Below are 18,733 nucleotides of genomic sequence, written 5' to 3' on the forward strand. Positions count from 1 at the left end.
GCTCAGGAACTGCAGAGCACTGCTGGTCCCGAGCAGAAACTGCAGCTGATCCAATCAGCGACGCTAGTTGTATAAGCTGTGCAACTAACGCTGCCGATTGTATTAGTGCCAGTTTCCTCTCAGGACCAGCGGTGCGTGACTAACTATGGGGGGTAAACACGTTAGAGTGTTGCTAATGTTAAAATGACGCACTCCAACAGATAAGAGCATATCATTTTAACACTATAATGGCCCGTTAAAATTGCACACCCAAAAGCAAATACACAAAGCTCCTGATTGGCTCACAGGCTTTTTTTAATGTACTGCCCCTGAGAGCACAATATTAACTGTTTAACTTATTTACAGGGGTTAAACACATAGAGCATTTTATTTTTTAAATTATAATTTGTTTTACAGTAAAAATAAATAAATAAAAACTAGAACATCTCTAGGTCCTGAATGGAAAAAGATAGGTTTGTTAATTACAAGGTGTCTTAATTACAATTCCCCAGCATCACAGAAAAATAAAATGTCCCACTGGATGACAGCAGCGTTACTTCAAGAGATCTCAGTCCCATAAAGAGTTAAACCAGATAATAATGTGCAATCAACAGAAGCAATAGAAATGGTTTAATAATCTAAAATACATTTTAAAGGGATATTAAATAGTATGAGATTGTAATAACATATTTGTGTGCAGCTAAAACAAAATACAATATACTTTCATTATTTATTTTCCGGTATTTTAAAAGAATAGAAAGGACAAAATTGAAATGTAGTTTGGGTGCATTTTGAGTTTAAATAGAAGCGTTTTTGCACTATACTTCCATTACTTAGTTATTACTGGTTTTAAGTGGCATACGCACATATGCTGTGAGGGCCTGTGCATGAGTATTTGAGTGCTGGCAGCAGTGTGTATTGTGCCTGTGAAGACTTCATTTGTGGCATTTAAGTCCCTGCTGACTCTCTGGGAAGGTCTGGTGTACTGGCCTTTACAGCATATGTGAGTATGCCACTGAAAAACAATAATACTTTTTAATAGAAGCATTTTTGTATAGTGTTCTACTTAAAACTGAAATGCAGCCATGCTCATTTCAATTTTGAAATTTCTATACCTTTAACTGTTAAAACTGTTGTTTTTCTAAATTCTATAAAGTAATGGACATTGCCTTTTTGAAGTTTTCCCATTGTCTCTCTGTCCTGCTGAGAACAATTAGGCACCGATACATTGTTATGCCTAGAATGTATTTATTGTTTAATATCTCTTAGTCTTTATCCTTTTCCTATAAATTAACTACACGCTGGAAGTGCCCACTGCAGACTTCCCAAGCATAACCCTGCTGCAAACGACCTTGATTAGCTTTATCTACACAAATAACAAGTCCAGATGGCCCCTCCAAATAATGCAAATAGTGGTCATTGAAAAACAGTTGCAGCAAACACAATGTTAGCCTACTCATGAAACTTCTACAATTTGTATGTTACTTTATAGTTTTACTTCACAAGGCCTTGTAATTGCATGCTTTTTTCCCCCTTTAATAAAGTACAAAGTTAAAAAGTAAAGTCAATAGTGTTTTTGGTCTAGAGGCCTAACTGGGCAGAAACTAGTCTCAGAACAAACCCAAACAAGGCCGAATGGGGCTGCCATTTCTCATTTGAGAGGAGGATGTCCTGCCATTTTGGGGTAAGACTTTTTAGGTGGGTCTACTCTAGACTGATATGCTCCCAAAGTCTTGAAAAAAAGGCTGCTCCTGTAGTGGTGACAACCATAGGACACACTATTGAGCTGATGTTCAAAATGTCAAATTCAGAATCATTTATATAGCACTTCATTATGCAGCTAGAGCATATAATATATTATTATTTATTATTTACTATTATCTCATTTCCTTTATCTTGGGTGAAAAGTAAATCTAGGTAGTCTAAGAGGAGTTTAGCAGTGTGCATGTGTCTTTAGCAGTCTTTTGCAGCACTGTTTGCAACTATGTATAACGTTCCTATAGACTTTGTTGCAAGCTCTAAAGACACGTGCACGCTCCTGAGCTCACTTAGTATCGTTTGTTAAAGTGTGACTCTAAGAGAAATAGGAAAAATTGATAACAGAAAAAACTGAAAAGGCGTTTAAAATTATAGGCTCTATTCAAGCCTGACTTTGACTTTACCGGCCCTTTAAACTTACACGTCCCCTCCACCTTCCAGAGAAAAAAAAAAGCTGGCCCCTACATTCTTTGGCAAGATCCTATATTATGAACAAATCTGTTATGTCCTAGATCCCATCAGTAATCACCCAACATGATGTGTGCAGGAGCATTCAAACCACTCAACATCAGTTCAGATGAAGAAACTCCCAGGACCCTCCATTTAAAATGCAACTGCCTGGTCCTTCACACTGTTTGCATATTGGGGGGTATACAGGTTTACAATGTAAGCACAATTTGATAAAAAATAAATAAAATAAAAACTTTTAAACAAACATTACATACTTATAATAGGCCATCAGCAGGGCCAACTGACGCTAAAAACCCTTGTTTTGAAGCCCATAGGCCCCTCTTTAAAATAAAGACCCTCTGCTGGATCTCCTAATATATACAGTATATGTGTGTAGGGTTCTCACTGAAAGCCTACAGTATATATATGTGGGGTCTCTCACTGAAAGCCTACAGTATATATGTGTGGGGTTCTTACTGAAAGCCTACAGTATATATGTGTGGGGTCTCTCACTGAAAGCCTACAGTATATATGTGTGGGGTTCTTACTGAAAGCCTACAGTATATATGTGTGGGGTTCTTACTGAAAGCCTACAGTATATATGTGTGGGGTTCTCACTGAAAGCCTACAGTATATATGTGTGGGGTTCTCACTGAAAGCCTACAGTATATATGTGTGGGGTTCTCACTGAAAGCCTACAGTATATATGTGTGTAGGGTTCTCACTGAAAGCCTACAGTATATATGTGTGGGGTCTCTCACTGAAAGCCTACAGTATATATGTGTGGGGTTCTCACTGAAAGCCTACAGTATATATGTGTGGGGTTCTTACTGAAAGCCTACAGTATATATGTGTGGGGTTCTCACTGAAAGCCTACAGTATATATGTGTGGGGTTCTTACTGAAAGCCTACAGTATATATGTGTGGGGTTCTCACTGAAAGCCTACAGTATATATGTGTGGGGTTCTTACTGAAAGCCTACAGTATATATGTGTGGGGTTCTTACTGAAAGCCTACAGTATATATGTGTGGGGTTCTCACTGAAAGCCTACAGTATATATGTGTGGGGTCTCTCACTGAAAGCCTACAGTATATATGTGTGGGGTTCTCACTGAAAGCCTACAGTATATATGTGTGGGGTTCTCACCGAAAGCCTACAGTATATATGTGTGTGTGGTTCTCACTGAAAGCCTACAGTATATATGTGTGGGGTCTCTCACTGAAAGCCTACAGTATATATGTGTGGGGTTCTCACTGAAAGCCTACAGTATATATGTGTGGGGTCTCTCACTGAAAGCCTACAGTATATATGTGTGGAGTTCTTACTGAAAGCCTACAGTATATATGTGTGGGGTCTCTCACTGAAAGCCTACAGTATATATGTGTGGGGTTCTTACTGAAAGCCTACAGTATATATGTGTGGGGTTCTCACTGAAAGCCTACAGTATATATGTGTGGGGTCTCTCACTGAAAGCCTACAGTATATATGTGTGGGGTTCTCACTGAAAGCCTACAGTATATATGTGTGGGGTCTCTCACTGAAAGCCTACAGTATATATGTGTGGGGTTCTTACTGAAAGCCTACAGTATATATGTGTGGGGTCTCTCACTGAAAGCCTACAGTATATATGTGTGGGGTTCTTACTGAAAGCCTACAGTATATATGTGTGGGGTCTCTCACTGAAAGCCTACAGTATATATGTGTGGGGTTCTTACTGAAAGCCTACAGTATATATGTGTGGGGTTCTCACTGAAAGCCTACAGTATATATGTGTGGGGTCTCTCACTGAAAGCCTACAGTATATATGTGTGGGGTTCTTACTGAAAGCCTACATTATATATGTGTAGGGTTCTCACTGAAAGCCTACAGTATATATGTGTGGGGTTCTTACTGAAAGCCTACAGTATATATGTGTGGGGTTCTTACTGAAAGCCTACAGTATATATGTGTAGGGTTCTCACTGAAAGCCTACAGTATATATGTGTGGGGTTCTTACTGAAAGCCTACATTATATATGTGTGTAGGGTTCTCACTGAAAGCCTACAGTATATATGTGTGGGGTTCTCACTGAAAGCCTACAGTATATATGTGTGGGGTTCTTACTGAAAGCCTACAGTATATATGTGTGTGGGGTTCTTACTGAAAGCCTACAGTATATATGTGTGGGGTTCTTACTGAAAGCCTACAGTATATATGTGTGTAGGGTTCTCACTGAAAGCCTACAGTATATATGTGTGGGGTTCTTACTGAAAGCCTACAGTATATATGTGTGGGGTTCTCACTGAAAGCCTACATTATATATGTGTGGGGTCTCTCACTGAAAGCCTACAGTATATATGTGTGGGGTCTCTCACTGAAAGCCTACAGTATATATGTGTGGGGTCTCTCACTGAAAGCCTACAGTATATATGTGTGAGGTTCTTACTGAAAGCCTACAGTATATATGTGTGGGGTTCTCACTGAAAGCCTACAGTATATATGTGTGGGGTTCTTACTGAAAGCCTACAGTATATATGTGTGGGGTCTCTCACTGAAAGCCTACAGTATATATGTGTGGGGTTCTCACTGAAAGCCTACAGTATATATGTGTGGGGTTCTTACTGAAAGCCTACAGTATATATGTGTGGGGTCTCTCACTGAAAGCCTACAGTATATATGTGTAGGGTTCTTACTGAAAGCCTACAGTATATATGTGTAGGGTTCTTACTGAAAGCCTACAGTATATATGTGTGGGGTTCTTACTGAAAGCCTACAGTATATATGTGTAGGGTTCTTACTGAAAGCCTACAGTATATATGTGTAGGGTTCTTACTGAAAGCCTACAGTATATATGTGTGGGGTTCTTACTGAAAGCCTACAGTATATATGTGTAGGGTTCTTACTGAAAGCCTACAGTATATATGTGTGGGGTTCTTACTGAAAGCCTACAGTATATATGTGTGGGGTTCTCACTGAAAGCCTACAGTATATATGTGTGGGGTTCTTACTGAAAGCCTACAGTATATATGTGTGGGGTTCTCACTGAAAGCCTACAGTATATATGTGTGGGGTTCTTACTGAAAGCCTACAGTATATATGTGTGGGGTTCTTACTGAAAGCCTACAGTATATATGTGTGGGGTTCTTACTGAAAGCCTACAGTATATATGTGTGGGGTTCTTACTGAAAGCCTACAGTATATATGTGTGTAGGGTTCTCACTGAAAGCCTACAGTATATATGTGTGGGGTTCTCACTGAAAGCCTACAGTATATATGTGTGGGGTCTCTCACTGAAAGCCTACAGTATATATGTGTGGGGTTCTCACTGAAAGCCTACAGTATACATGTGTGGGGTTTTCACTGAAAGCCTACAGTATATATGTGTGGGGTCTCTCACTGAAAGCCTACAGTATATATGTGTGGGGTTTTCACTGAAAGCCTACAGTATATATGTGTGGGGTCTCTCACTGAAAGCCTACAGTATATATGTGTGGGGTCTCTCACTGAAAGCCTACAGTATATATGTGTGTGGGGTTCTTACTGAAAGCCTACAGTATATATGTGTGGGGTTCTTACTGAAAGCCTACAGTATATATGTGTGGGGTTCTTACTGAAAGCCTACAGTATATATGTGTGGGGTTCTCACTGAAAGCCTACAGTATATATGTGTGGGGTTCTTACTGAAAGCCTACAGTATATATATGTGTGGGGTTCTTACTGAAAGCCTACAGTATATATGTGTGTAGGGTTCTCACTGAAAGCCTACAGTATATATGTGTGTGTGGTTCTTACTGAAAGCCTACAGTATATATGTGTGGGGTTCTTACTGAAAGCCTACAGTATATATATGTGTGGGGTTCTCACTGAAAGCCTACAGTATATATGTGTGTAGGGTTCTCACTGAAAGCCTACAGTATATATGTGTGTGTGGTTCTTACTGAAAGCCTACAGTATATATGTGTGGGGTTCTCACTGAAAGCCTACAGTATATATGTGTGTGGGGTTCTCACTGAAAGCCTACAGTATATATGTGTGGGGTTCTCACTGAAAGCCTACAGTATATATGTGTGGGGTTCTTACTGAAAGCCTACAGTATATATGTGTGGGGTTCTTACTGAAAGCCTACAGTATATATGTGTGGGGTTCTTACTGAAAGCCTACAGTATATATGTGTGGGGTTCTTACTGAAAGCCTACAGTATATATGTGTGGGGTTCTTACTGAAAGCCTACAGTATATATGTGTGGGGTTCTCACTGAAAGCCTACAGTATATATGTGTGGGGTCTCTCACTGAAAGCCTACAGTATATATGTGTGGGGTTCTTACTGAAAGCCTACAGTATATATGTGTGGGGTTCTTACTGAAAGCCTACAGTATATATGTGTGGGGTTCTCACTGAAAGCCTACAGTATATATGTGTGGGGTTCTCACTGAAAGCCTACAGTATATATGTGTGTGGGGTCTCTCACTGAAAGCCTACAGTATATATGTGTGGGGTTCTAACTGAAAGCCTACAGTATATATATGTGTGGGGTTCTCACTGAAAGTTTGCCTACAGTATATATGTGTGGGGTTCTTACTGAAAGCCTACAGTATATATGTGTGGGGTTCTTACTGAAAGCCTACAGTATATATGTGTGGGGTTCTTACTGAAAGCCTACATTATATGTGTGTGGGGTTCTCACTGAAAGCCTACAGTATATATGTGTGGGGTTCTTACTGAAAGCCTACAGTATATATGTGTGGGGTTCTTACTGAAAGCCTACAGTATATATGTGTGGGGTTCTTACTGAAAGCCTACAGTATATATGTGTGGGGTTCTTACTGAAAGCCTACAGTATATATGTGTGGGGTTCTCACTGAAAGCCTACAGTATATATGTGTGGGGTTCTCACTGAAAGCCTACAGTATATATGTGTGGGGTTCTCACTGAAAGCCTACAGTATATATGTGTGGGGTTCTTACTGAAAGCCTACAGTATATATGTGTGTAGGGTTCTCACTGAAAGCCTACAGTATATATGTGTGGGGTTCTCACTGAAAGCCTACAGTATACATGTGTGTAGGGTTCTCACTGAAAGCCTACAGTATATATGTGTGGGGTTCTTACTGAAAGCCTACAGTATATATGTGTGTAGGGTTCTCACTGAAAGCCTACAGTATATATGTGTGGGGTTCTCACTGAAAGCCTACAGTATATATGTGTGGGGTCTCTCACTGAAAGCCTACAGTATATATGTGTGGGGTTCTCACTGAAAGCCTACAGTATTCATGTGTGGGGTTTTCACTGAAAGCCTACAGTATATATGTGTGGGGTTCTTACTGAAAGCCTACAGTATATATGTGTGGGGTTCTTACTGAAAGCCTACAGTATATATGTGTGGGGTCTCTCACTGAAAGCCTACAGTATATATGTGTGGGGTCTCTCACTGAAAGCCTACAGTATATATGTGTGGGGTTCTTACTGAAAGCCTACAGTATATATGTGTGGGGTCTCTCACTGAAAGCCTACAGTATATATGTGTGGGGTTCTTACTGAAAGCCTACAGTATATATGTGTGGGGTTCTTACTGAAAGCCTACAGTATATATGTGTGGGGTTCTTACTGAAAGCCTACAGTATATATGTGTGGGGTTCTTACTGAAAGCCTACAGTATATATGTGTGGGGTTCTTACTGAAAGCCTACAGTATATATGTGTGGGGTTCTTACTGAAAGCCTACAGTATATATGTGTGGGGTTCTTACTGAAAGCCTACAGTATATATGTGTGTAGGGTTCTCACTGAAAGCCTACAGTATATATGTGTGGGGTTCTTACTGAAAGCCTACAGTATATATGTGTGGGGTTCTCACTGAAAGCCTACAGTATATATGTGTGGGGTCTCTCACTGAAAGCCTACAGTATATATGTGTGGGGTCTCTCACTGAAAGCCTACAGTATATATGTGTGGGGTCTCTCACTGAAAGCCTACAGTATATATGTGTGGGGTTCTTACTGAAAGCCTACAGTATATATGTGTGGGGTTCTTACTGAAAGCCTACAGTATATATGTGTGGGGTCTCTCACTGAAAGCCTACAGTATATATGTGTGGGGTTCTTACTGAAAGCCTACATTATATATGTGCGGGGTTCTCACTGAAAGCCTACATTATATATGTGTGGGGTTCTCACTGGAAGCCTACAGTAGGGCTTAAATGTGAGAACCATCTAGAGATTGCAACATAGCTCAGTACAGGGAGTAGATAGGGTTAAAGGAATAGTCTAGTCAAAATTAAACTTTCCTGATTCAGATACAGCAGCAATTTTAAACATCTTTCTAATTTACTCCTATTATCAATTTTTCTTTGTTCTCTTGGTATCTTTGTTTGAATGCAAGCTTAGGAGACGGCCCATTTTTGGTTCAGCACCTGGGAAGCGCTTCTTGATTGGTGGCTCCATTTAGACACCAATCAGAAAGAGCTACCCAGGTGCTAAACAAAATATGGGCCGGCTCCTATGCTTACATTTCTACTTTTTCAAATAAAGATACCAAGAGAACAAAGAACAATTGATAAAAGGAGTAAATTTGAAATTTGCTTAAAATTGCATGCTCTATCTGAATCATGAAAGTTTAATTTTGATTAGACTATTCCTTTAATGGGGTTAGTGTTAAACAACTCTCCAAATGCCTTTGATGATCAAATTTGCTTTGTTCCTTTGGTATCCATTGCTGAAAAAGAATACCTAGGTAGGCTCAGGAACAGCAATGCACTACTGGGAAGCTAACTGCCGATTGGTGGATGCACATACATGCCTCTGGTCATTGGCTCACCCAATTTGTTTAGCTAGCTCCCAGTAGTGCAATGTTGTCCTTCATGCAAAGGATACCAAGAGAACAAAACAGCTTTCCAATTTACTTGTATCTGAATCATAAAGCTTTAATTTTAACTTTACTGTCTCTTTAAATTCAATATGTTATAGCAAAACTTAAAGGGGAAAAATAGGTGGTGCCATTTAAGGGGCAATCAAAGTATAATATATTAAAGATCCACTTACTGCTTAAAAGTCTGCACTGGTTGTTTTATAGCAGAAACGCGCTCGGTACAGAGTAAACAATCAATAGCTATATTTGTGAGGCTGACTACCACAATCAATATATAATGCAGCACAATGTAACTCTAGAGATTATAGTATTAATATACAAATTGATTTTATTTAACCTGCAATTATAGCTTTAGAAACTGAGTGAGAGCCTGTTGGGTGACCAGGCTGTTCCATTTAAAACCAAAATCATCTTCCCAGAAGTCTGTGAATATTGTGAAATGCTGGTAATGGAATTCATTTCATACTAATAGAAAATGAAAATAAGAATTAAATCGAAAGTTTCAAAATGACATGTTCTATCTGAATCATGATAATTTAATTCTGAATTTACAGTCCCTTTAAATTTTCTTGATGCACCATAAAATTGAAAATGCATCTCAGTTGGTAGCCTTTGTTGAAACTTAAAGGGACAGGAAACCCCATATTTTTATACAACATACAATTTTTAACAATTTTCCAAATTTACTTTATAAAACTTTCTCTTTATCCTTTGTTGATGGAGCAGCATTGCCCTACGGGCAGAACACATCTAGTTAGCCAATCACAAGAGACAAATGTGTGCAGGCACCAACAGCTAGCTCCCACAAGTGTAGGATATATACTGTACATATTCATTTTCAACAAAGGATACTAAGAAAACAAAGCACAATTCAAAATAAGTAATTTTAAAAGTAATTTTAAAAGTGGATTAATAACTTGCTCTATCAGATTCTTGGAAGTTTATTTTGGACTTTGCTATCCCTTTAATGTGCACATATAGATAGATTATATATATATATATATATATATATATATATATATATATATATATATATATATATATATATATATATATATATATATAGATAGATATATATATATAGGGTACTATATAGCAACAATGTTTCTAACAATATTACACACAGAAAGACAAATAGGTCAATTTGATATATTTTTATGAAACCATGAAACATGATTTATATTATTTGCATTTTCTGACATCTCATATTTACTTCTATGGTGTAGAAGTTGGAACTTGGTAAAAGTGTAAAACTTAGTGTGGATATTGCTGTATTTATTGAGTATGGGTCACTGCTGATACACAATAAATATCAATATCACTACAAGGTAAACCTGCTCTGCTATAAAAGCATTTAGCATAAGATCCAACCATGAAAGTTTAAATCCGTGTGGCATTTGCTAAGACAAAATGTTCCATAACAGCGCAGTGCTTTGCATTGCAAATAAGATCAAACAGAATCACAATTCCACAATTCACATCTAAACTTGAGAAAAAGTTGTAGCTCATTTTGAAAAAGTTTTATCGGATGAAATGGGGAATCTAATCAATAAGAATAAAACTTTGTAAAACTGTTTACTACCCTACAATTAATTTAATCTTAAAGGGACATTGAACACTTTGAGATGGTAATATAAAATGATAAATTGTACATATAAAACAACTCTGCAATATACTTTCATTATTTATTTTGTCCTTTTTTCCTGTAATTCCATTCTGAAATTGTGAGCTTTTCAGTTCCTGTTAGAAGTGGAAGTGCAGAACACTGTTAAATCCAGCACAACCATTGGCTGCACACTCTAGTGACCTATTTATAACTGACCCTAATTGGCCACAGCAGAGAAGGTAACACAAGTTACAACATGGCAGCTCCCAGTGTTTTATAGACATTAAAACTTTACACTTATTTTGTCACTTTTTAAACAACTAATGAATCTTTAAAAAAATACATCTACATGTTACGCATGGACTAATCTTTTCTTTGAATGCATCATTCTATCTAGCATTTATTTAGTGTTTAATGTCCCTTTAAAGGGACATAATGAAAATCAATGCTCTAATGTGTTTGAGCATTTTATTATCATTGTATTTGCTTTCATATAATTAACAAGTGCATAATAAAAAGACAATGATTTGACACCTACTCTGAATTTTACATAAGCAGTAGATTTATTTTTCTGACAATTTTATTTTTTCTCCCATTTTCTGGCCCCCATTCATCATGTGACAGACATCAGCCAATCACAGACTAGTATACGTATACCCCGTGAGCTTGTGCACATACTCAGTACAATCTTGTTCTCCAGAATGTGTGAATATAAAAAGAATATGCAAAATTTGATAATGGAAGTAAATTGGAAAGTGCCTAAAACTGCTGCTCTATCCGAGTCATAAAAGTTTATTTTGAGTTGAGTATCCCTTTAAGTCAGCTCCAGGGCAGCAATGCAGTACTTGGGACCAAGATGAACACATCTGCTGAGCCAATGACAAAAGGCTTATTTGTGTAGCCACCAATAACCAGCTAGTTACTAATAGAGTATTGCTGCATCTAAAACTACCTAGGTTTGATTTTCAAAGGATACCAAGAAAACAAAGTACATTGTAACATAAATAAAATAAATATCCTGCGCTACATGAACTATGACAGGACTTTTGGTTTATATAAAGTTAGTTCTCCACAAGAAATACAAAGAAATATGTCTGCTAAAATGCTGAAATAAAACATTTTTGCTCTGTAACCTGATTCCCACACAAACAGTAGCGACAGACTGCTGTGTAGTTACATTGCTGGCTCCTATTAGGCTTAGATAGTAAAGCAAGATATTATTTAAAGGGATAGTCTTGTCATTTTCTGCATTATAATCCATATAAAGTAAAGCTTTGAATAAACACTTCTTAAATAGACATCTATTTTCTATTTTGAAGAATTTGAAAATAAATATTTAATAAAAGAAAAAGTAATTCCACTGCCTTAAAAAAAACCCCTGAATATTCTCCAATATAAAGCCAAAATACACATGACTGAGCTGTTGTGTCTGACATACACATTCGCCTTCCGGTCCCTCGCTCAATTCCCATTAAAAACATGCACATGTAACACAGCATGTGATCAACCAATCAGAAGCTCAGCCAAACTCTCCGCTGTAGCTATGGCAATGTGAAAGTGTCATCCTTATAGCCAATAGAGGGGACACACACAGTAATCTTTTTCATTTATTACCAGTCTGGTTTTTATGATGGTTTGGAATTTTTATTTAATGTTATTTGTGTTACTTATTCAACTTTTAAAGATAGATAGATAGATATATAGATAGGTAGGTAGATAGGTATACAGATAATATTTACCATAATATAAGATCATTCTGTATAGTCATATTATATATATATGTAGCATATGTGCCAAATATATATTAATAAACCAAAATAAAACACTTGACTATGTTATATTATTATTATTCTTTATTTGTAAAATGTTATAATTGTAATACATAATACAGCACATTATTAATTGCACTCTGACATTTGTTGTGCAATGATACACCATGCTCTAGACACGGTAGCAAAGCTGAAAGTGTCCTATTTCTTGTTAACTAGTTTCTTGCTTCTAGCGCTTGTAGGAAAGTGTGTGAGCAGAGCGCAAATGTGAGTGAGCGCCTGAGACAAAACCACAAGTCTCATCTGACTGGTGCAGGAGCTGAAGGAAAAAGAAACTTATAGAACGTTTAGTAACATAACAGGCTACTTTAGCAGAATTAAATAAGAATTTTAATATAATCAACTATAAAATTATATTTTTATGACATTTGGTGATGTTTGGACACCAGTTTATTTGCTTGCATGTGAGCCTATGGAAGTTATTTTTATGGCCTTTTAATTTAGGGCCACCCAGACAATAACCGAGGGGTCACATCCAGCTGTCTTGTCTGTTGTGTGGCCCTCAGAAGTACTGAGCAGAAAACAAACATCCGTCATTTGTTACTGTATTTTTCTTCAATGGTCAAACGCCACCGCCCATTTTTCCTTATCTGGAAGAGCCAATCCGACTTGAGTATTCATCCAATAAGGTTTGCCATTGTGTTAAAAGAATTCCCCTTGATTGGCTTCAGCAGAAAAGATAAGATAAACTGAAAATAAATACAATATTTAAAGGGACACTGAACTCAAAAATTTTCTTTCGTGATTCAGTTAGAGCATGCATTTTTAAACAACTTTCTAATTTACTCCTATTATCACATTTTCTTCATTCTCTTGGTATGTTTATTTGAAAAGCAAGAATGTAAGTTTAGATGCCGGCCCATTTTTGGTGAACAACCTGGGTTGTCCTTGCTGATTGGACAGCACCTTTAAACAAGTGCTGTCCATAGTCTGAACCAAAAATTTGATGGCTCCTTAGCTCAGATGCATTCTTTTCAAATAAAGATAGCAAGAGAACGAAGAAAAATAATAGAAGTAAATTAGAAAGTTGCTTAACATCACATGCTCTATCTGAATCATGAAAGAAAAAAAATTGGTTTCAGTGTCCCTTTAAGACATATGCTGATGTTGTGCCATATGTGTTAAAGGGGCAGTAAATCAAAATGAAACAAAGGGAAACTGAATCCAAAAGTTTTCTTTTGTGATAATTTACTCCTATTATCAATTTTTCTTCATTCTCTTGCTATCTTTATTTTAAAAAGAAGGCATCTAAGCTAAAGAGCCAGCCAACTTTTGGTTTAGTACCCTGGACAGCAGTTGTTTATTGGTAGGTGAATTTATCCACCAATTAGCAAGAACAACCCAGGTTGTTCACCAAAAATGGGCCGGCATCTAAACGTACATTCTTGCTTTTCAAATAAAGATACCAAGAGAATGAAGACAATTTGATAACAGGAGTAAATTAGAAAGTTGCTTAACCCCTTAACGACCGAGGACGTGCAGGGTACGTCCTCAAAAAAAAGGCAGTTAACGCCTGAGGACGTACCCTGCACGTCCTCGGTGTGGAAAGCAGCTGGAAGCGATCCTGCTCGCTTCCAGCTGCTTTCCGGTTATTGCAGTGATGCCTCGATATGGAGGCATCCTGCAATAACCTTTGTAAGCCATCCGGTGCAGAGAGAGCCACTCTGTGGCCCTCTCTGAACCGGAGATCGGTGGCTCACTGCGTTGGTGGGTGGGAGCCGGACCGGGAGGCGGCCATCGATGGCCCTGGTGATGTGGAGGGGGGCGGGATCGTGGGCGGGGATGGCCGGGGGCGCACACGGGCGCGCGCGTGCACGGGAGGGCGGGGGCGGGCGCGTGCACGGGGAGGGAGCGGGTGGGAACCGCTAAACTACAGAAAATGCTACAATAAAAAATGTTAATAAATGCCTAAAATTTAAAACAAAAAAACGATCAGCAAGGTGGTGGGGGTTTGTCTGTGTGGGGGGGAAGCTACACTACAGAAAAAAAAAAAAAAAAATAGCACTTTTTTTTTGCAAACTGGGTACTGGCAGACAGCTGCCAGTACCCAAGATGGCCCCCAATAAGGCAGAGGGGAGGGTTAGAGAGCGGTTTTGGGGGGATCAGGGAGGTTGGGGGCTAAGGGGGGATCCTACACAGTAGCATATGTAAATATGCTAAAAAAAATATATTTTTTTTTAAAACCCTTTTATTTTAGTACTGGCAGACTTTCTGCCAGTACTTAAGATGGCGGGGACAATTGTGGGGTGGGGGAGGGGAGGGATCAGGGGGTGGGATGTGTCAGGTGGGAGGCTGATCTCTACACTAAAGCTAAAATTAACCCTGCAAGCTCCCTACAAACTCCCTAATTAACCCCTTCACTGCTAGCCATAATACATGTGTGAGGCGCAGCAGGATTTAGCGGGCTTCTAATTACCAGAAAGCAATGCCAAAGCCATATATGGCTGCTATTTCTGAACAAAGGGGATCCCAGAGAAGGATTTACAACCATTTGTGCCATAATTGCACAAGCTGTTTGTAAATGATTTCAGTGAGAAACCTAAAATTGTGAAAAATTTTACGTTTTTTTTAATTTGATCGCATTTGGCGGTGAAATGGTGGCATAAAATATACTAAAATGTGCCTAGATCAATACTTGGGGTTGTCTACTATACTACACTAAAGCTCCCTAATTAACCCCTTAACTGCTGGGCATAATACACTTGTGGTGCGCAGTGGCATTTAGCGGCCTTCTAATTACCAAAAAGCAACGCCAAAGCCATATATGTCTGCTATTTCTGAACAAAGGGGATCCCAGAGAAGAATTTACAACAATTTATGTCATAATTGCACAAGTTGTTTGTAAATAATTTCAGTGAGAAACCGAAAGTTTGTGAAAAAATTTATGAAAAAGTGAAAAAATTTTTGTATTTGATCACATTTGGCGGTGAAATGGTGGTATGAAATATACCAAAATTGGCCTAGATCAATACTTTGGGATGTCTACTAAAAAAAAATATATACATGTCAAGGGATATTCAGGGATTCCTGAAAGATATTAGTGTTCTAATGTAACTAGCGCTAATTTTGGAAAAAAGTGGTTTGAAAATAGCAAAGTGCTACTTGTATTTATGGCCCTATAACTTGCAAAAAAAAGCAAAGAACATGTAAACATTGGGTATTTCTAAACTCAGGACAAAATATAGAAACTATTTAGCATGGGTGTTTTTTGGTGGTTGTAGATATGTAACAGATTTTGGGGGTCAAAGTTAGAAAAAGTGTGTTTTTTTCAATTTTTCCTCATATTTTATAATTTTTTTATAGTAAATTATAAGATATGATGAAAATAATGGTATCTTTAGAAAGTCCATTTAGTGGCGAGAAAAACGGTATATAATATGTGTGGGTACAGTAAATGAGTAAGAAGAAAATTACAACTAAACACAAACACCGCAAAAATGTAAAAATAGCCTTGGTCCCAAACGGACAGAAAATGGAAAAGTGCTGTGGTCATTAAGGGGTTAAAATTGCAAACTCTGAATCACGAAAGAAAACATTTGTGTTCAGTGTCCCTTTAAAGGGACAGTTTACTCAAAAATTTTCTCCCCTTTAATTTGTTCCCAATGATCCACTTTACCTGCTGGAGTGTTTTAAATTGTTTACAAGTAGCTCCTTTACCCTTATATTGGCATTTGAAATTGTTAATTTAGCATGTGGTATCCCCACCTATTCTGAAAGTTTGTGGCCGCGCGTACCAGCTATAGATAAGCTTTGTAAACACAGCCAGCAGAAGAAATTACACTCCCAGTGTGATAAAGCAGAGATAAGGTAATAAAATGTTGATTTTCCATTGTTCTCTCAAAGTATTGGTGATTGTTTTAAGGACAGATATAAGATAAAGAAGCAGGTATATGTGCACAATGTGATACAGTAATGAGATCTGATTATACCTACAAGCTCAACCTATTTTATTAGGCTGTGGCTTCAAAACACAAAATCAGAGCTTTAATATACAGAAATAAACCTTAAAAAGCTAATTTTCATACATTTTTTACTCAGTTTTTTACGCAGTTGGTAAAAAAAACAATTGTAAACACATTAAGGGAAAAACTATTTTACAGTACAGGGAGTGCAGAATTATTAGGCAAGTTGTATTTTTGAGGATTAATTTTATTATTGAACAACAACCATGTTCTCAATGAACCCAAAAAACTCATTAATATCAAAGCTGAATAGTTTTGGAAGTAGTTTTTAGTTTGTTTTTAGTTATAGATATTTTAGGGGGATATCTGTGTGTGCAGGTGACTATTACTGTGCATAATTATTAGGCAACTTAACAAAAAACAAATATATACCCATTTCAATTATTTATTTTTACCAGTGAAACCAATATAACATCTCAACATTCACAAATATACATTTCTGACATTCAAAAAAAAAACAAAAACAAATCAGTGACCAATATAGCCACCTTTCTTTGCAAGGACACTCAAAAGCCTGCCATCCATGGATTCTGTCAGTGTTTTGATCTGTTCACCATCAACATTGCATTGAGCAGCAACCACAGCCTCCCAGACACTGTTCAGAGAGGTGTACTGTTTTCCCTCCTTGTAAATCTCACATTTGATGATGGACCACAGGTTCTCAATGGGGTTCAGATCAGGTGAACAAGGAGGCCATGTCATTAGATTTTCTTCTTTTATACCCTTTCTTGCCAGCCACGCTGTGGAGTACTTGGACGCGTGTGATGGAGCATTGTCCTGCATGAAAATCATGTTTTTCTTGAAGGATGCAGACTTCTTCCTGTACCACTGCTTGAAGAAGGTGTCTTCCAGAAACTGGCAGTAGGACTGGGAGTTGAGCTTGACTCCATCCTCAACCCGAAAAGGCCCCACAAGCTCATCTTTGATGATACCAGCCCAAACCAGTACTCCACCTCCACCTTGCTGGCGTCTGAGTCGGACTGGAGCTCTCTGCCCTTTACCAATCCAGCCACGGGCCCATCCATCTGGCCCATCAAGACTCACTCTCATTTCATCAGTCCATAAAACCTTAGAAAAATCAGTCTTGAGATATTTCTTGGCCCAGTCTTGCAGTTTCAGCTTGTGTGTCTTGTTCAGTGGTGGTCGTCTTTCAGCCTTTCTTACCTTGGCCATGTCTCTGAGTATTGCACACCTTGTGCTTTTGGGCACTCCAGTGATGTTGCAGCTCTGAAATATGGCCAAACTGGTGGCAAGTGGCATCTTGGCAGCTGCACGCTTGAATTTTCTCAGTTCATGGGCAGTTATTTTGCGCCTTGGTTTTTCCACACGCTTCTTGCGACCCTGTTGACTATTTTGAATGAAACGCTTGATTGTTCGATGATCACGCTTCAGAAGCTTTGCAATTTTAAGAGTGCTGCATCCCTCTGCAAGATATCTCCCTATTTTTTACTTTTCTGAGCCTGTCAAGTCCTTCTTTTGACCCATTTTGCCAAAGGAAAGGAAGTTGCCTAATAATTATGCACACCTGATATAGGGTGTTGATGTCATTAGACCACACCCCTTCTCATTACAGAGATGCACATCACCTAATATGCTTAATTGGTAGTAGGCTTTCGAGCCTATACAGCTTGGAGTAAGACAACATGCATAAAGAGGATGATGTGGTCAAAATACTCATTTGCCTAATAATTCTGCACTCCCTGTATACTGTCCCTTTAAGGCAAGGTTAGTTTTGTGAAGCAGTTACTTGCGCTTTCAGTTATCAGGACTGGGAAATCCAATTTTCAGACTTATATGACAGGCAAAGTGGAGAACATAAATAACAAAAGTACATTGTTTGTTTTTACTATTTAATTAAAGGGACACTGAACCCAAATTTTTTCTTTTGTAATTCAGAAAGAGCATGCAATTTTAAGCAACTTTCTAATTTACTCCTATTATTTTTTTTTTCTTCGTTCTCTTGCTATCATTATTTGAAAAAGAAGGCATCTAAGCTTTTTTTTTTGTTTCAGTACTCTGGACAGCACTTTTTTATTGGTGGATGAATTTATCCACCAATCAGCAAGGACAACCCAGGTTGTTCACAAAAATGGGCTGGCATCTAAACTTACATTCTTGCATTTCACATAAAGATACCAAGAGAATGAAGAAAATTTGATAATAGGAGTAAATTAGAAAGTTGCTTAAAATTTCATGCTCAATCTGAATCATGAAAGAAATGTTTTGGGTACAGTGTCCCTTTAAGCATTTTATATCACAATTACAAAATGTTTACTGACCCTTTAAAGGTATACAGCAGTCAGTTGG

General features: G+C 38.0%; 1 protein-coding gene across 4 annotated transcripts in view; it reads right to left on the minus strand.

The window, feature by feature from the left end:
- Positions 1-18,733, minus strand: part of PLEKHA7 (pleckstrin homology domain containing A7) — a 918,161-nt gene that overhangs the window by 324,443 nt on the left and 574,985 nt on the right. The window lies entirely within an intron of this gene.

Source organism: Bombina bombina, chromosome 7 (genome assembly GCF_027579735.1).
Source record: "Bombina bombina isolate aBomBom1 chromosome 7, aBomBom1.pri, whole genome shotgun sequence".
NCBI lineage: Eukaryota > Metazoa > Chordata > Amphibia > Anura > Bombinatoridae > Bombina > Bombina bombina.